Raw genomic sequence first — 20,723 nt, forward strand, 5'->3', positions numbered from 1 at the left:
CGTCTGCTTCACCGTGGGGGCGGGGGCGGAGTGGGGGGGGGGTGGATTCATCGTACCTTGTTCTCATCCTTATTTTTCACCAATCCCCTGATATCCCAGTGGCTATATTACACCGGCAGGTCTATCGTTGGAGGAATCAAGGCAATAAAAGCTTTATTTACTCTTATCTGGAGCCATCCCCCGAAAAGCGCCACAGTATAATACAGACCGAGACACTTTTAACAGGCAACCGGCGAAAAGCTTCCAGGTTCCTGTCGGCTGGCATAAATTTCCTCTTATTTTCATTTATTAAAAAGCCTTCTAGCTTGTCACTAAGAATTGCACATGATTGCGGGTGATCGCCCCCCCCCCCCCCCCCCCAACAAGAGTGACTCAACCTAAACGAATGAAGGCTCTGGAGAAAAGGTAGAATGATTACTCCAGGTTCCTAAAAGTCACATTTTAAACTTTGACCTTTGCACCCTGTCACCATTCCGTTTGTCACTTTTGTTACACCCGCTTGCATAACATACCTTTGCCAATTAGACGTTCCACTGAGTGTCAATAGCGGTCACGGGGGGGGGCGGCCATCGGGAATTCTGAGAAATGAAAATCACGCGGTATGGCAGTGCACGGAAGTTGAGCAGTTTGACGACAAACCAAACCATGTCGGGAAAATGTTTCTGTGAATGGAATCTATTCTTTTCCCTTTCCTGGGATCAGTGGCCTTCATGGAAATATCATCCCCCCCCCCCTCCCCCTTGATGTGGGTTCAGAACAAAGGAGTGTATCTGGTGAGCCTCTGGTTGCGACATTCCCAGCGGGGCTAATCTATCACCATATGATTTATAGGCTTTACACAGAAGGAGGTGGGCTGAGGTGGAACCGAGATGGGGGGACAACGTGGGTGTGCAAGAACGAAAGATGGAACAAAAAATACATAATTACAATGTAAAAATACCTTGTTTTTTATTCCAGTGCATACCAACTGCTCGTTACTCACCATGTTGCTAAGGAGACCAAATGACATGATACATACCGCATATATGATACATTTAATAAATAATTCAATTGTTAGCAGGTTGATTAATTTTACGGCAGGTTCCATTTTATTGTCTATCGGGATAAAATGCACCGACATGTTGATAATGACCCACATTATCTGTCTGGTTTATTTGCAATGTGCAGTTTCTGTGACAACACGCTAATGAAAAGGGTTATTACTTTCAACGGTGGGGATTGAGAGACTTTCAAAGCGTTTCCACTGTGCCCGTTCGATATCGCGCACATATTAAAGGCAAATATAAGAGCGGGAGAGTTTGTGTAATTGACAATCTAATTGAACTGGCAGAGGAGTACATTAGGCTAAGCTATTAGCCTTCGCGCATGCATTGTTTTCACCGATATGAGTTTGTATGGGTGCACATAATTGCCAAGTGCAGCTCGATAGAATTTGACATCATTCAACAGACTGGTCAATATTGTCAAGATCTAGACTTGATTACATTTTAGCAGCAATAGATTGAAAACAGATTGGAAAACTGGAGGTGAGATGGAAAACCCATCCACGAGGGATTTGGTTGCTTTTATTGGCCAGCACAGGGCTAACATCCAACTTTTGGAAGTGAGAACTTGAAATATCCATCTATCCACATGTAGCGAAGTTGCGCATAAAGTTTATTCAATTAAGTGACGTAACGGCACAAAAGGTGGCACCCGCTTCCCGCCTTCGCTTCAGTCAGAGCTACGAGGAATGTGGAGTGGTGAGTCACATGTATTTTGTAATCCGGATCAATTAACAGTTTTACCTTAAAACAGTATATCATTTACTTTTTCCTTATATTGTTGTGTGATGTGTTCAAACGTTTCCCCTAGTTGTTCTGAGCACACATTGTTTTCGGTTTCGTTACTCGAGTCACGTGTTGACAACTGAAACTTTGAATTTAAACAACAACGCGTATGAGGGAAAAGTGGATAGGATAGCACGACTGCCCGTGTTTTATGTTGTGTGTTGTGTTTATTTTTGACAGTTTTGTTACAGCTGCAGCTGTTGTGAAATCGCGATATAAATCAGCCTGTGTTGTAATATGTTGAGTTAAGTAGTAAACATTTTTTTTTACCAGATAGTTGTCCGCAACCGAGCGGAACTTCACCTAGTTGTTCATGTTGTTATTTCTCATTTATTCGATTGTATTTATGATGCGAACCCGCAGTACATCGCGGCCGCCATTCTTGTTACGCAATCGTCTCTGTTGCGTTTGGTGTGTTCATGACACTTGGTAAATGAGAGTGATAACGTTCTCTTTCTCTTTTACTGCATCTAGTTGTATAATTGGATTACTAGGATTATCATTTTCATCATAACACTTTAGTTTAAATTCCTACACGATCAATTTATATATTTTTTTCTTTATTTAATAAGATTAAAGACAATGTTTCAGTTGTAAAGAGAGCTATTGAGGAATGCGGTGTGATAGTTGTCTGGGACCGAGTGCGAGTTCACCTTTCTTCTTGCCATAGTGTGTTGCAGGTTTATTTCTTTTCAGTTTTGCTATAGCTAGTTGTTCATGTTAATTTTCATTTAATCGATTGTATTAATGGGCCGAACCCGCAGTTCATTGCGGGCGCCATTTTGTTACACTGTCCTTTCTGCTGCATTTGATGTGTTCAATGACCCTTAGTAAATAAGAATGTTCTTTTCCTCTTTTACTGTATATAGTTGTAAAATTTTATGACTGGGATTATAATTTTTATCAAGTTTTAGTTTGAATTCCTATACGATCAACTTGTATCTTTTTCTTTTTTTAATTTTAAATAAGAGTCGACACAGTGTTTTGTTTGTAAAGAGAGCTACGAGGAATGCGGTGTGACCGTTGTCTGGGACCGAGTGAGAGTCCACCTTTCCTGGAGCTGCAAATTGCCACCTTCCATAAATGGGCCGTCACACTTGCTTCTGTCATCCTCTATCCCGACGCTAGCAAGGTTATCAGTCGCTATCGGGCCGCACCGTCTGGCCCACCTCCACTAAAACCAAAGTCAATGGATTGCCTCCGCATTGGAACGATCCCAATCCATCATACCTCTGATTTTTTTTTTTTTTTATGTTTCCACACTTAAGGTTTGTATTGGCCAGATTGCTCCACGGTTGACTGCGAAAGGGGTTAAAGGTTATTCCGCCATAAACGAGTGGCATTCGGCCCGGCCCAGCTCACTGTGTATTACCCAAGGTAAAAGATCACTTAGCTTTGTAACCTCTCTTCACGTGTGTTTGAACTCATTCAGTGCAAGCCATTTTCAAACCCTTCTTTACCCTACCATGTGAAAAAAAAATACATCGGCGTACCTGCGACTGAATGTCTGCATTCTTAAAAAAAAAAACATGAAGAATGTCCTTGCCGTGAAATGAGTTTAAAAAAAATCACTCTACAATCTCACTGACTTCCATGGAGGAGAGCTCGCATATTTACAACGAAGAGAAAGTGTAGCTGAGTGCGGGCGCCGGGTGACCTCGTGGTATTTTGGAGTGCTCGTAAATGTCAATAGAGTAGGTTGCTCAGTTTTACAAGAGGCTGTACTTTGAAGTCAAAAGACCGCTAGGATGCAATAACCACTGCAAGAGGCTTATGTCCACCGTAGTTTCAAATGAAGCAACAGTATTCCTCACCAATATGGAATTTGATTCGACATGATGTTAGAAAAGAAATGATGTAACCCATCTCCAGTTTGTAGGGGAGAATTTGAGAAATACTGCGTTTTAATAGGCTTGGGGGCGAACAAGGACACAGCTCTCATTACAAACTAATCATAGACCACAAACGCAGCATTTATATCGTTTTCCTGGATGATTAAATATGCACCTGGGCTTTTGTTTGTTAATATTTTAATGCAATCAATGTCACAGCTGCAAGCAGCTTAGAGTCTGTGGAAATCTGTGTGGGGGTACGTCAAATAACACAACAGATTTTTCGGATTCTAATCTCCGCTCTGCCCGACCTGTGTGGAGTTTGCGCAGGTATCCATCTAAAACCTGATGAGTGAGAGTTTTTGGATTGGATTGCTTTGTCATTACACATTCGTGGAACAAAATTTTTCAGTTAAATGTGATTTTTTTTTTCATAATGTGTGACAGATTTTTTTTGGTGGATTTTTTTGTGTGCATAACAGATTTTTTGGTTCATGTTAGTTTTTTGTGAGCGAGGAGGTCTATTATTCATTCATTCATCTTCCGAGCCGCTTGATCCTCACTAGGGTCGCGGGGGGTGCTGGAGCCTATCCCAGCTGTCTTCGGGCAGTAGGCGGGGGACACCCTGAATCGGTTGCCAGCCAATCGCAGGGCACACAGAAACGAACAACCATTCGCACTCACACTCACACCTAGGGACAATTTAGAGTGTTCAATCAGCCTGCCACGCATGTTTTTGGAATGTGGGAGGAAACCGGAGCACCCGGAGAAAACCCACGCAGGCCCGGGGAGAAGGAGGTCTATTAGTGTGAGTTTGTTTTTATGTGCCTGAGAGAGGTTTTTGGTGTATTTCATTTGCAATGTTTTGGGGTGGGGTATGTAGAGTTCTTTTTAACTAGTTTTTGGTGAGAGAGTTTTTTTTTGGGTGATAGGAGTTCTGCAATGTGAGATTTTTTTAATAGGCAGACTTGCATACTACTGGCTGGTTGAGCCGTCCGATAAACGCACGAAAATAATCCTGCAACTCATAAAACCTTTTCAATTACCATTTTAATGCTCATTCATTGCATCTTGTAATATCCCAGCGACCACTGCAAATAAAGATAACAGCTCAATTAGTAGAAACCGGGGCCTTGTTGAACCATAAAGTGCTTCGAGGCTGCGGTGTGTTGAGCTTTGCCCAGTTGTGATTTACTTTAGTAATCACCATATTATTGAGACTTGACGATACTTGAATTGTAATCCAGCGAGTCCATCGATCCCCCCACCCCCCTTACTGCTAATAATTTCCATGAAGGTTTTCTTGTCATTAACCCCATTATGAGGGTCTCTCTCAACGACCGCAAACAATCTTTTTTTTTTTTTTTTTCGTAAACAAGCCCCCTGACCATTGTGCCGTGGAAGTGGCTCACCTCCCCTCACTCAAATCCACCCCCCGGGGGGGTGGGGGGGGGGGGTCCTTCTCGCATGCAGACGCAGGAAGTAAATCACCTGTGAGGGAATAAGGCTGGGAACTGATTGCCTTTCAACTTTGACCTTTTTTTGGGAGGCTGATACAGGAGCGCGCTCATGGGAACGTCATGCCTGCTGAGCAGGGATTAAATAATAAGGAATAGTGCGATGTATGGAGAGGGTGTAAGGAATCCTATTATTAGTTACTTTGTGGGGTCAGGGGGATTCTACAGGCGTCAGCAAAATTGTCGTCTCATTACTGTCCGACTATTTCAGCAACATCCTCCCTCGTCCCCGTCCTGTTCTCCATGTGCGGTGAGATTATTAAAAAGATGTTGCACATAAACAAGGAGAAGTTATGAATTTGTAAGTAAGCTTGAAGTGACTGAGAGACTGCTGATTAAAACATACACGCTCGTCTCTGGTGACAAACATCCCGAGTTGAATATGAATATGGATGATGAAAAGTTGATTCATATTAATAAAGTATCAGACTGTCTGTCGAAAGAAACTAGCCCAAGTTGTTTTAGGGTTTTCTCTTATACTCACCAGATTCGGCCGATTTTGAGTGAAAATGCAAAATATCTGCTGGTCTGATCCGGCCGATCATATCGATGTCAAGTCTAAAATTCTTTCTTAAGTAACTCCCATTAGAATTGCTAAACAAATTTAGCATGTCGCGACATGATCTGGACGTTCATCTCGACAACAAAGAACGGATTTCTAACTTAAAATGTACCAACTGGGTTTGTCTTGAGTTCTCCACAGTCTGTCAAAGTTGGAAAAGTTACAATTTGCTGCTTGGCACATAAGGACCCGATCGATACGCGGTTCACAGAAAGGACTCATTTCTGATTCGTTTATTAGAAATAATCTTTTATTTAAAAAAAAAAAAGCTTATTGGAGGAGATTAAGTTTGCGTGCTCTGGGTAAGAACTCTCAGCGGGAAACAGAAATAACAGTGAGAAGAGGATATTAAGTTTGCATTTCCTTTTATTTGATGCTCCCACTGCAGCAAACATGATATGGATGGATTAATAATTAATAAAGATTAAAAAAAACTGCTTCATATTGCAAAGCAGTGGGATGCTCTGTGGTCTGATGTTTGGGCAGCACAGATGTGCCGCACGTACTTTTACACAGCAGCAGGCGAAATGTGCTGTGGTTGCAGTCAATGTTTTTTCGAGGGTTACCATCGATGTTCTGAATGGGTTTTAATTGCCGGCTGAAGAACTTTCCTATCCTGGGACGTGCAATATTGTCGACTTCGACTACTTCTTGTTGGCCTCGCTGTGCTCATATGCTGCTACGTCAACAAGGGTTTGGTTAGAAATGGAGCAAGCTGTGCGCCAATGCACACACACAGAAAAAAATGAAGTATTTCAAGGCTTGATTTTTGCCTCCAATTAGAGACCTTAGTCAGAGTGTAACAGACTGGCAGCGCACCAAATTATGCTATGAATCAGGGGTGTCAAAGTCATTTTAGTCACGGGCCAATTTGGAGTTAGGTCTTCCCTCAGAGGGCCGTTATGAAAATTATTACTTGTACACAACAGATGAATAGATTACTAGTTTTGAAATCAGTCAACTATGATCGTTTATTCAATTATTCAACAGGATAACAAAATACGTTATTGATTACACGTGACAATTTAACATTTCGGGCCAGACTTTAGCAAGTTGACACACATGATTTGCTTTTGCGAGCCACATAAAATGACCTGGCGGGCCGGATTTGGCCCTCGGGCCTTGGGTTTGACACGCGTGCTACAAATGATCATTGGCAAATTAGCGAGCTCAACCTCATTCCAACGCTGATTTTATGCTAAATATGTGAGACCAGCTTGAATTGAAGGACAGTAAAATCAAACTTCTGAGGACCTTGCAAAGACTCCAAACTAGTTTGTCTGTATGTAACTGTACAAAAAAAGACCCCCCCCAACCCATTAAAAAAACCCCCCAAGAAACGAGCTGATCTTCCACCTGAGACTTCCGCGTGCGCATGACCCCGTCTTTCTGATCTGCATTGGTACACGAGTTTCCCTCAATGCCCGCCAACCACGTATAGATTGAGGTGCGCCTGACAACTGACACCCCGATCCGTCTTTCTGTAGCTATTTTACCACCCAGACCGGATTCTTCAGCACCTGAGTAAAGCTCAACTGTCTGACCCCATCCTGCATTTGAGCCAGCCGCACCCGTGCTTTATTTCCTCAACCTGTCAACGGATGGACGGACACACACATGCGTCGGCGGTGACAGGTAACCACGCAATTATTTTTCCTCCATCCATCACGGGAAGGAGGGCAGAGGGCAGCGTCATTTGAATCGGAGCTTTCGATAAATAGTCTGTCACCTTGCATCTCTTGCCAGGCCCACCCAAAGTCTGCCGCAACACTTGTCTGACTGTCATGGTATTTGATGTTTTCTTGACTTTATCGTCCCATATTTTACTCTCTCATTTAATCGGTGGCTACCTCTTTTAACGGGCAGGTGCTTTTATCCTTGTGTTAGATCTGAATGAACTTTTGCTAGTTGCTAGTTTGCTGTTGCAGTACGGTGATACAGTGAAACTCCTCTACAACGAAATCATGTTTGCAGCAAGTCGTTTTTCTCAACAGGGGGTTTTTCACTGTAGCAAATTTCATCTCGGATGGAAACACACGCACACACACACACACACACACACACAAACCAATGTGTACACTCACATGTAATGAAAATGAAATGTGCACTCTTTATTTTTATTCCAATAGTGCATCATTATGAGCATACACTTATTTGACACTTCACAAAAAAAAACAAAAAGGGAAAGAAATTGCGAAATTTACGATCAGCATTCACTTTCACTTGCATCAATTTCTTGGATAATGTCTTTTATTTTGTTTCCTCAATCTTTCATTTCATCACTTTTACCCTCTCTTCCAGCGTCAGTGCTCGTCTTAGCTGCTTGACATCCGTTTTGCAAGAGCAGAGAAAAAGATTTCATATAACGCAACAGGGTTTTTTTTCGTTGTATGGGGTGCAGGAGAGGGGGAATGGTGTTAATACATGAAGATTTTTTTCACACGAGGGGTATTTTCGCCCATGTAGGTTTCATTGTAGAGGAGTTTCACTGTAGTGGTGAATAAATTTGCTTCGCTCGAGAGGTTTTCTGGTTTGAATCTTTGCTAAGCTTCTTTTGTTCGGTCAATTGAAGACTAAACTGTCCTGGCTTTTGTTGGATTTTAGATGGAATAGGCTCCACTTCACCTGAAAACCTAATGAGGACAAGTCGTATCAAAAAAAAAATGGATGGTTAGATTGAAGTGAACTTGATGGTGGGTGACATTTCAACCAATGGCAGAATTGTCTTTGAATACCACATATACTTAAGAACTAATCATTGAATGTTTCATCGGCTTCCACGGTTCCTGCATTACAGTAGTGGGATCAAGTTAGTGGGCTTCCTCCATGTTCCACCGTATTCGGCCCCCCTCTTCTCTCTCAACCCTGTGCGCCTCCTCTCTCCTTCCGACTACTTATTTACTAATGATGCGCGGCAAATGCTTCCCCTTGTGTTTTCCTCCCTCTCCTTCCACCTCAGCTTTTCACCTCTTCCCATCTCGTCCAGCCCCGGTATCACTTTCATCCTCTTGCCAACCCCTGACATCCCTCCCTCCTGACCCCATCAAGGTGAGACCCGGGTGGCTTTAATTGGCTGGTTTCAATTAGAGTGGGATAGTATATGAACTCACGGGCGGGTTCCTTTTAGTTATCGCTGCGCCCGCCTTCTTTTTGTCCGTGGACAACCAGATTTGGGTTCATCATCAGACACGCCATGCCCTCCAACTTTTCTGTCACTCCAACCAAATATTCCCTTTCATTAGATCTCCCCCATGGACCTCCGTCCTTCTCAGTTTCTCTCTCTTCTACTAACTCTCCTGTCCTTATCTATTCCAGCCGCCACTTTTAAATAAATCCCTGCGGCAGGGACTGAACCAGACATGGCCATCATGGGACCAAGAGGAGGCTAATGCCTTTTTAATGAGGCCTCGGCCACAATGTGACACAGTAAAGTGGCAGGAATCGGTGGCTGGTGAGCCCTTGGTCCAAGGTATTTATCACCTGAAAAGCCCTGATCCACTGTGCCCGTGGGAGGGAGGGAAAGATGGGCAGAGTGGGAGGAAGGCCGAGGTTGAACAAAAGAAGAAATTTCCACATAAACCAAGAAAGCAGGCAAAAAACAAGTGTTGCTTATGAATTGGCAGTAACATTTGGGCATACAGTACATCCAATACATCTTTGAGATGGCGCTTTCACAATAGCTGCGGCTGTAATAAAGCGATTAAACAAGTTTTACTGACATCTGATCTGTTGGTTTTTCCATGAGTGTAACTCCATCTAGTGGAGGCAATGTAGAATGCATCTTATAATGCTGTGTGCCCAGTGAATGAAAAAGAAAAAAATACAACATGGGCCATTCAATGAAGGTGACTCTCGGTTCACGCCGATGCTCCTCTCTCCTCGTGCTCATTGATTCCGTCACTTTCTTTTCACTCCTATGAAAAACGTACTTTTAAAATGAGAACAGGTTGAATGTCAAACAGTGTGTCACAATAGATTCCGTTCGACTTTGTATGTTCCACTGTCGATGAAAAAAGGACCCATGCAGAAATTTAAGTGGCTACCACTCCTGTGATTTTAGTCATACCAGCAACTGCAAGATGCATAATGAGAAATCCTAATAACATTCACAGTGCTTTGACAGTAATTAATATTCCCCCACAGTGATTGCGGTGGTGCCTGAGAGAAAAGCACTGCGTGTGGATTGCCTTCTTTGAGGGTTCTCACATAATTATAATCCCATTTCATCTCATTTGAATACCCACTGGGCCATATATTCAAACACAAGATCGAGTGAATTGCCCTAAGTGGCTGAAAAAAGCAAATAAGAAAGATTAGCAACCAAAGAAAACCACCTTTCATTATTAACATACCTGGCTGAATGTGCCGAAGGCATAGGACTGAAAGAACTTCTGAAATATGAACTGCTGAATCCCTATTTCTGCAACTACAGATGTGCTTAGCATGTCAATGGTTGCCCATTAAGGCTCCGCACCACATAAAAAGAGCTCAGCGAAGTGGAAGCGAAAAAAAAAAGCCTATTGCCGTTCCTTCAATCTTCGGAGAGGCCCGTTCTCACACCGTATCATGCTAATCAAATACATTTCTCTTTTATTGTGGCTTCCCGGAGGTACGAAGTATTCATTCTCTCAAATGTCACTTGGACAAGACTAAACGGCCGGTGTTCCTCGCCAATTGTGCCACAGGGCACTTTATCGCCAGATTTTTTTTTTTTTAATCCCGAAAGACCAAAAATAAAATAGTACCTTGGTTTAAAAAAAAAAATTGAATCAATGGAATGTCATTTATCCGGAAGGGAAAAACTGCAGCAATCCATGGTTATGATTGCAAATCTGTGAAAGGAGAACCTGCTACGATTCAATTTCGGAGAAGAAATATGTGACTAAAGATGGGAACATTCATATAACGCTCCTGCTTGGGGGAGGGAAAAAAAAGTGTCATAATCTGTTCTGGTGTGGCAGTTGCACGTTTTCCAAGATTATCACAGTGCTCCACCGCAGCTTCAGTTGCCATCCTGCACCCCGCGCCGCATTAGCGATCCAAAGCAGACTTGTGATTTACATTCAAATGACAGGCGAAATTGACAAGATTAAGAGGACGCCCCCGTGGGGGAGATTTGTTTTGAGCTCCAGACACTGTTTGCTCCAGTAAAAGTCTTCAGCCGTGCTATGCCGCCAGAGAATTGATGTAATGCTGTATAGCGTTTGTAGCAACAAAAAAAAAAAAACGAAACCCGCCTAGTCGGATACCAAATAACCCGTGTTGGTTGCTGGCGTTAGGATAAGACTATACACCCATCGGTTTTTCTGCTGCTAGCGTATGTTCCAGACAGCCATAAATGTTGAATGAGTCGGTGGAAGGCCTGGGGAGAAGAGAGGAGAGGAAAGGATGAAGAGGAAGTGTGTAGGTGGGGGGGGAAGAGGACGGAATAGCAATCGAGAATGCGAGAATGTTTGCATAGTCAACACTACAAAAAAAAAAGTTGCATTTACACGAATGATGCTTGCTAGTGTTGCGTTCCATGGTGATTAAAAGGCAGTTTAACGACGCTGGCCTCCGTTTTTCATGTGTGTTTTTCCTGAGACTCGCGGGATCAAATCCTTTTCTTAATTCGGATCACCCCGAGCAGTCGTGAGCCAGGAGTGCTCATATGACTAGAGGGAAAAGTTCCTCATAAGTTGCGAGTGGCCTTGAACGACCACGCTTTAGTCATGATCAGACTCGCAGAGTGCTCAATAGGTTGCATTAAATCAAAGCGATTTACATTAATCTCCATTTGTGAGTGGCTGGCTGATTTCAAAACAAGCTCTCTTCATTTGACTGCGGAGGACACCAATTCATCACAATTTGTTCAGGTACTCATGGCCCGCGAATGAGTGCTTGTTTTATTCATCCCGCCAGTGCTAGGCAATGAGAAATCATCTGTTTGGACAAGGCGGCTATGTTTTGTAAATGCAGACGTGGCTTCGCCTTGCCTCTCCGATTTTGTTTCCATCGTTCATCCCTGTCCCTTTTCTCCCCCATCTACAAACGCGACGACAATTATTTCGATTTGTTTGACCGGCTGCTCAATTATGGTCTGTTTACCCCAGGATACAACGAAGGAAAACACTAAAATCCTCAAAGGAAAGAGGGCAAAATTACAAAAAGTTAGATGATGTTAAGCATATATTTGCATATATTTATGACGACATCTGAAAATATTTTTCGGAATGCCTACGGAATACTTCCCACTTGCCCATTGTAAGCGTAAAACTATGAACTTTATTTAAATGAAATATCTGTATGTATCACAACTGAAGGTATGTGACTATATAGTTCTCCCCAAATTTGAGTTATTTGGAAGGAACACACCGGAGACTGGTCTAGGGGGCTTCATAGTTTGGGGCTGCTTTGTTATTGCAGGGCCTGGATGAATTGCTATCAACATGCGGCGCACCCCACCATAGAACTCCCGAGGGCCAAAGTTGAGCACCTCTCGTTCAGCAAAGCACATGCACCATCCGGGAGCCTGCTGATTGTGTAGCTCGGGGGTGTCAAACTCATTTTTGTCGCGGGCCACATTGTAATTGCGGTTTCCCTTGGAGGGCCATTACGAATTTTGGGAAAGCGTTAAAATGTTGAATCCCCTCCCCATATTACTTCCACGGCACACAACAAATTGATGAATTACTAGTTTTAAAGTTAGACGTTAAGAAGAATGACTGTTATTGCGAATTACATTTGACAATTTGAAATTTGGGTTCCGATTTCAGCAAGCATCGTGGAAGTTGACATGCTTGATTTGCTTTCGCGGGCCACATAAAATGATGTGGCGGGCCAGATCCGGCCCCCAGGCCTTGACTTTGACACATGTGGTGTAGCCAGTCAACTGATCCACAGTTAGGACAAAAATCGCAATCAGTAAGTATAGTACTATCAAAAAGCAAAATACAATCGTATCCAAAGTCCAAATTCAATTTGCCTGCATGTTCATTTTCGCATATATGATCAAATATTCATAAATTGAAAAATTCCCAAACTGAACTTTACCATGGATGGTTTCTGAAAATATTCCATCCATTTTCGGGTAATTGCCTCCTTTTCGAACCTCGTTATCAGGTTGCCAAATTAATCAGACTCATTTAGTCCTTTCGTCTCCATTTGGTCCCACAGACGGCACGCGGTCCGACTTTAACAAGGTGCCCGCCCGTCCTTGAGAGATTTGTCTCGTCATCAATCAGCGGCAGGCGTGGTGTCGCAGCAAGGCAGAGAGATTGAGAGCTCGAGTGAAAGACACCAAGAGGAATGAGACGAATGAGGGAGAAAAAAAGGTGAAGAAGGGGGGGGGGTTAATTAAGAGATGGGGAAAGGAGTGAATGAGGTGAAGGAATACATTTCAGGGAAGTCTATCCCAGATGTAGCAAGTCATCATCCTCTCACAACAGTGAAGGAATATGAAGCAGCCCCCCACCCCACAACCCCCAAAAGCTCAATCTAGCACAGCTCTTCCCCACACGGACACCAACCAAGTTTTTTTTTTCTTCTGATTTATATCCACGGTATAAGTCATGATCACGAGTCGTTTGTTTTTGTGTCTCCTCGAGAGGCAAGCAACTGACAAACTAAGTTTTACTGTCCTTTTATCGTCTCGCCACCGGGTCCAGTAAAATTCAGCGCGGATGAAAAATTGTCGCGATATTGACAATCGCAACCTAGTGCCGTGTGAGTGTCACGACGGGCGTGGAGGCGGCTTTTTGCAAAAAAACAACAACAAAAAATTCATATCTCACAATTATTTTTAATTGAAGAGAAAATGTAAGAGCCTCGCAAAATTAACAAAGGAGAAAAAAAATTGCGTGATCACACACGCGCTAATGAGCTTAGCACACGTATTTATTTAACATGCACAATAAACAGTAAGACAAATCGGTAATAAAGGCGGTAGAAAGCACCAGACAGTAAAATCAAGAACGAATCTAAGTCGTGCTGAGTCGAACGCCAAAGAATACAAGTGAGTTTTGAGTCGTTCGAAGGTAACGGTCAGATGTCGGCCATTATGCTAAAAAACAAAACAAAAACATTTTGTACGAATACGTTGGAATGACTTTGTATCAAGTTCAAGCAACTTATCTCACGATATTTAGTACATCATTAATCATGTCGTTTTGAAAGTCTTTCTGTAGCCTTTCAAAGCGAGATTACACACACTTGAATTTCCGTACCTTCCTGAGTGTCTTCAAACCAAGTTGTTTACATCCTCTCGTCGCTCTCACCGTGCTGGACCTGATTTTTCGCCAATTTGCCGATGTCCAGTCAGGCGACTGAGTGCAGTGGCACTGTGGCTCTGTTGCGTGTACGATTGCGCCTTGTCCATCCAAATGGACGCCGCTGAGCTGAATCCGTCACTGGGGATACGACACGTTCGGTAGAATACTCAGTTTCAAAAAAAAACAAAACAAAACAATCATTGATAGACTGATGTGTGTTTTTCCCCTATCTCTCGTAAACACACGCACATTTATTTGGCTCGCCGCGGCCGTAACATTGAAGCTCAATGCCAACTGTCAGAAGTGTTTGCTTTTGGACTGCACGGTTGAGGGAAGCAGAGCATGTGACAACTGTGGCTCCCTCCCGCGAGTTTATTCTTTTTAAGTGACTGCAGTTTAATTGTTAAGCTTTGGAAATTCTGTGTCCAAAAATACTTTTATGTTTTTTTTTTTCACCTCCACTGAGTTGAAGGCATTTTAGAAAGGCACAAAACTTCCAATGCCTCTATCCTACATTGCTGCAGGGAGAATTGCACCAAAGAGTAACTTAATTTCACAGAGAATGTTCTGCTTGGTGTCCAGAGGGAGACAAAAGTTCAGGGTTCAAAAAAGTTCCCTTCCTTTCTTTGGAAGGAACTTTACAAATGAGCTGTATCGACCGTACTAAAGGTATCCGAAAGCAAGCAAGCAGGCTCCGAGGGGGGGGGAAAAAACGCTTTTTGTCCTTGACACAGTGTGTGGATGTGCGATTTCCTTTTTGTATGGTACCGTATTTTCCACACTAAAAGGCGCACTGGATTATGAGGCGCACCTTCAATGAATGGCCTATTTTGTCATTTTTTTCATATCTTGGACGCACCGCATTACAAGATGCAATCTACAATTCGTTCACTAGATGGAGCTACGCTCAAGGAAATGCCAACAGAACGCTACACTACACCCTGATTTATATAGCGACGATCAGATGTCAGTAAAACTTATTTAATAAAGCGGCGACACAGTTCACTTAACCAACAGCAAGTTATAACATTGACTCGTTAACGTTGAACTCTCTTGCCGCTGCTCTATTTCCGTGTTTAACTGCAAAACCGATCGCCTTAAGTTTCAACTCTGCGTTGTAAACACGTGGTTAGCAAGGAGCCATTTTGGGGTTGTCATATTACCGTAATGACCATACACAAGGCGCATCGGATTTTAAGGCGCTCTGAGCTTTTAAGAAAATGGAAGGATTTCAGGTGTGCCTTTTATTGGGGAAAATACGGTATTTATTTCTGACGGCGAGAAATGTGGGATGCAATGTCTTCGTGAGCGTGGCGGCGTAAAAGCATATGTCATATGTTTCGCCTTAGCCTCTTCCGTATTCGTTTGCTGGTTGATTAGTGATTTCGTCGCAGAGTAAGTCTTGAAAAGCCTCACTTAATTGCTTCTGCACTGAAATCACAACGCCAAGTTGAAATCGCTCGCCTTCGAAATTACAGTCGAAATTTGGCGATTCGTCAGTGAATCCTCCGAAACTTCTTTGTAAAGTATCTGACGAGAGCTAATAAACGGCGACACAAAAAAATAATAATAATAAACAGACAATTTTTTTTTTAAGTACCGATATGTATGATTCCCTGATACATGACACTAGTCAAGCGGAACACTGCATCTACTGTATTTTCCAAAGGTATAAAGACATGTGGATCGATGCTTTGTGTCTTGTGATTGATGGACTGAAGTGATGTATTAGTCATGTCTTAGGAAGACGCTGCAGGCGAGGGAAACTCTTTTGTCGCGGTCTTTCTAACACTTCAGTGTTGTTTCTCATTGAACCCGCCCGCCTTTTCCTCCCTGATGCTCGGTCCCCCGCCACCCGCCCCGACGCACTTTCTCCCTGGCTGTTTTATTGTTGCCCTGCAGTATCCTTTTAGATTTAGTTGTGTACTCACCTTGTAGCGCGGTAAGCTACATCGCAGAAGTCTTGCCCCCGTGCAGCTCTTTGGTGTAACTCAACACAACCTCTCCAAAAAGAGCCAAAGGCACAGCCAGGCAGAAGAAACCCGATGTCATACATCTTGCTCTGTGTGCTTTGCTCTCGTCCGTCTCGGAGGCCCAATCACACGCTGCAATATGCAGCGCCAAAATGAACAAATTCCCGGTAATCACGTTGGGTAGAGAAGAAGCCACAAGGAAGAAGAGGGTGAGGAGGTTTTCCACCCTTGCTTTCAACATTGTAGCAGTTGTTGGATTCTTTGAAGAATGCACATGATTGTTTTTTTTTTTCCTCCCCGCTTGTCCGAGTCATCGTAAACAAGTTATGCTCCTCTGTTTGTCCAATCAGGATTCCAAATCACAGGGATGATGGCGGTTTACGTCAGGGCGATTATCCAAATATCAGTGACAGGCTATATTTTAGGTTTGTGGAGAATAGCTCCGATTGATGCTACAAACAAACCGCGAAATGAACAGCCATCTTTCCCCGTCAGGATTTTGCTATTGGTGGAGGCATGTCAAAATGTAGAACGCAAACCTCCCCCAAAGGCCATTGCGTGTGCTTCTAGAGCAGTGGTTCTTAACTCATTCACTCCCAAAGACGTTTTTAAACGTCTTTTCAGACTTGGTCCAGAATTGGCGGGTACTGAATGAGTATTCACCTGGGTTCCATCCAACCTGAGGGGGTTCAGTGAATCGGTCTCAGGGGTTTGACGGAGCCTCTGCCATGGAGGGTAAGACACACGCGACTCAAGATGAAAATGAGTTATGACTCGCCCGCTTGGCCATCACTTCCTGCATATGATCACATTTCATTGCTTGTCCAATCAGTGCTGCGAGAAATTTAGTTCGCTCAGTAGTCACTGGGTCACTGTCGTGATAGTACGTCATACAATTAAAAAAAAAAAAGTATACTTGTCTCTAGAAGTTTTATTTACTTTTTTTCTGTTTTTCATAAATGCGGCTTTTTAAAAAAAATATCTGGAATATTTATTTTTCACTAATGAGGGGTTTGGTGAATATTAATTGGTTGGGGGGCGGCCCGGTAGTCCAGTGGTTAGCACGTCGGCTTCATAGTGCAGAGGTACCGGGTTCGATTCCAGCTCCGGCCTCCCTGTGTGGAGTTTGCATGTTCTCCCCGGGCCTGTGTGGGTTTTCTCCGGGTGCTCCGGTTTCCTCCCACATTCCAAAAATATGCATGGCAGGCTGATTGAACACTCTAAATTGTCCCTAGGTGTGAGTGTGAGTGTGGATGGTTGTTCCGTTTCTGTGTGCCCTGCGATTGGCTGGCAACCGATTCAGGGTGTCCCCCGCCTACTGCCCGTAGACAGCTGGGATAGGCTCCAGCACCCCCCGCGACCCTCGTGAGGATCAAGCGGCTCGGAAGATGAATGAATGAATAATTGGTTGGGTTTTGTTTGGGACTTAGTGGATGGTTGTAGTGCCGTGGCGGATGGTGGAGTTTCCTAAAGACACGATAAAAACGAAAGAAGATTCTTCTTTCATTTTGAGCGTGTTTGACATAATCATGTTTTAAAAAAAATCCTTAATGTCCTTGTACAAACTGCTGTAGGCCCACCACAGTCCTGTGGGTGGCAGTAGTTTGCATTGTTATTCCTCAATTGCATCCTTTCCCCTCACTGATGGATCCATAAATTTCTGGATCTACACATTTTTTTAAAAAATCACCCTTGAAATTTAATTAGTTTTTTTTTAAAATGAGGTAATCAGCTGAAAAAATGGAGCCCTTGTAGTCATAAACGATTTTCCACAACAAAGTCAATTTGCTCCTATTTAATCAAGCCCAACATTTTGTCCTACTGGACGTTTTCAGTTTGCATATGTCCTAATTTAAATGAAATAGTTTTTGTTGAGAGGACAATCTGGCAATACTAAGCCGTCTATCGTGATGCCCTTGTTTCATATTCATGAGCGCGCGTGGGCGTGTGTGCGCGTTTGCGAGGGTGCTGCTTTGTTTTCCCCCGGTAACAGAATACCAACGAATGCCTTTCCAACTGAGACTGATGCTTTTTTTTTATGCGGCAGGGATTTTTTCCATAGCATGTTTTTCAATTTGGCATGTAACGTCATCTGAAGGGATACGACGTGATTCAATAGAGCCTGAACAGTTCAATTTTAATTTGGTTACGCTGTGTATATTTTAACGCTGGTTTCCTGGAAATGAAATACGAGAATTGATTTTTTTTTTCTTTCTCTGTGATGTGAGAGAAAAAACGTTGGCAGTGGTATTAATGAGAAAATAGATCAGTGATCTTGACAACATTGATATAAATTAATTGTTTGGAGCCTAACATTCTGATTTCCAAATAAAAACAATTTCAGAAGTGCATCAAATACTTTATTTATTGGTTCAAACTGAGTCAAGTGTTTTATTGTCCGCTCCGTTGTCGTGACTTGCTCGAGTTTGGGACTTATTTTATTCGCACTGAAACAATGCGGAGGCATGAAAATCCTTTGATCATCATATGATCATCGCTGATGCGGCTCTCCTCAATGATGAGGTGGGCTATAGAGTAGGTGTAAAGTGCAGAACTTCTTGTGCATCAGTCTTGACTCATATCGAGGGAAAAAAAAAAATGACGAGCGGGTCATCAACGTGTCGGCCGGCCTTGGTGCTTATAGCTTGACCTGGATTTGCGCAATCCGGGAGACAGGGCGTAGCTTTTTCTTCCTTTTACTGTGGAGTGCAATTGCCGCTTGGTGACTGAGTCAGAGCGTGATAGTCACCTCGGCCCTTTCTACACAGTGGAGCGGACATAACAACCTGCCAAAAAGGAAAGGCAGATGCAAGGTTTGAGCTTTGCTTTTGGACCCGCGGGGGTTTAAGACACTCGTGCAGTTCCATGCGAAAGCTCCCAATCTTCTTGCTTTGCACCTTTCTCCTTCACCGACGTCTTTGCTTCGTACATCATATTATGCAGTAGGTCCCGCTCATCTTTGTAGACCGCGCTAACGGTCAGTACGACGCTTCTTGCTACCTTTGACGACCAGTTTTTTTTCTCAGTTTGTTGCCGAGAAGTCAATCACCAAACTGAAATGACATCATTCATCTTTTTCAGTGTAATTCCACTGTCAGCCACTCGATGGCAGCAAACTATTTTCTTTGGCACAGTAAATTTGACGCCGTCAAGTTGAGGATGAAAAATGGAAAGTATTTGAGCACAGCTTAGTAGATGAAGATTATTGAAAGTCATACCCTCCTCAGTCCCTTTCTACATTTTATAACTACTGTATTACAATCTTTGGACACAATTACACTGGTCAACAAATTTGATTTTTTTTTTTAATCAGAGCTGCAAAGTAGATTATTTATTGATTTAGTTTTCTATGATGTATTGGGACACAAGTTTGCCTCATGGTTTCAAAATGTGACTGTGAATGCATTTATTTATTTATTTGGTCAACATCTCCCCCCCCCATGCATTCTTGAGATGTCTTTTGAAAAGCCGAATAACGAGAATGCGCCGATTCTTTTTCCCATTACTCCACAAACTACACGACAGATGAATATTGTCATTTGATAAATTACAAAACAAACCGACGGGAGCACGGATGAGAGGGTATCGCACATTTGATTTCATGTTCTGCCTTACAGGAGCTTCTCATTTTGGAAGATTCAGTAGGGAAGCGGCTTAACCGTTCGGGGGCAAGGGCAAGGCGAGCGTGAGAGAGGTAGGACTCATGATGCTGAGCGAAATGAAATAAGAGTTGAGCGATACCTGCAGGGAGCACTGGCGGGAACTAAAGGCGAAGTGTGTGGGTGACGTGTGTGACAGCGCACGCACACACACACATACGCGCTGCAGTGAAGCAGCACAAGACTCAGAGAGGAAATACTGGTGCAAAGGAAGATACTGAAGCACCACAAAGAGCAAAGAAAGTTCATATCAGACAAAGTGTGGAGGGGGGGCTTATGGTAGCAGTATGAATAGATTGAACATGCATGGCAGGCTGATCGAACACGCTAAATTGTCCCTTGGTGTGAGGGTTAGCGTGGATGATTGTCTCTGTGTGCCCTGCGATTGGCTGGGAACCGCTTCAGGGTGTCCCTCGCCTCCTGCCCGAAGATGGCTGGCATAGGCTCCAGCACCCCTGCGAAGCTTGTGAGGATGAATCGGAAAATGGATGGATGGATGGATCCAAAAAGACCATTTTAAGTTTGAGGACTCAATATGAGCTTACTTTGATATATGAACATTTTCATACAAAGTTGTAGTTTAGGTCAAATAAATAGCCAGATTTTGGAAGGTCTAAAAGTGCTACATTGTATTCTACATGATTAAAAAAAAAATAATTAAAAAAATCAACATTTCTTTTGTGGCATTTTATGGCGGTTCCGTTAGTGACCGATAGAGGGCGCTGTGTGACTGCACAGCGCCACCCTTGCCAGAGCTGACATCTCTCCGCCTGCGGTGCACTGTTCTCTCTCTATTTGTCGCTTTACGTGCAAACACCCTCCACCCTGTCCGACCACGGCTGTTGTCAGCCAACCCCGCCCGCGCTCAGGAAAAAAAAAGAAAAAAAAAAGAAGATTCGGGCAGGAGAGTGATGAGGGCAGGAAGCGACTGGCTCACTGGCACATGATTTGAAGATCATTGCGCCCCCTGAAATAGCTCGGCAGTTAGGAAGGTTGTCTGAAAGAATTAATAAGTAATGAAAGAGCACCGGCGGAGCCTTTTGGGGTGTGCGTGTTGTGTTAATGTTAGGTTGCGCTAATTTCCCTTTGATATGAGAGTGCG

Source organism: Hippocampus zosterae, chromosome 7 (genome assembly GCF_025434085.1).
Source record: "Hippocampus zosterae strain Florida chromosome 7, ASM2543408v3, whole genome shotgun sequence".
Classification (NCBI taxonomy): Eukaryota; Metazoa; Chordata; class Actinopteri; order Syngnathiformes; family Syngnathidae; genus Hippocampus; species Hippocampus zosterae.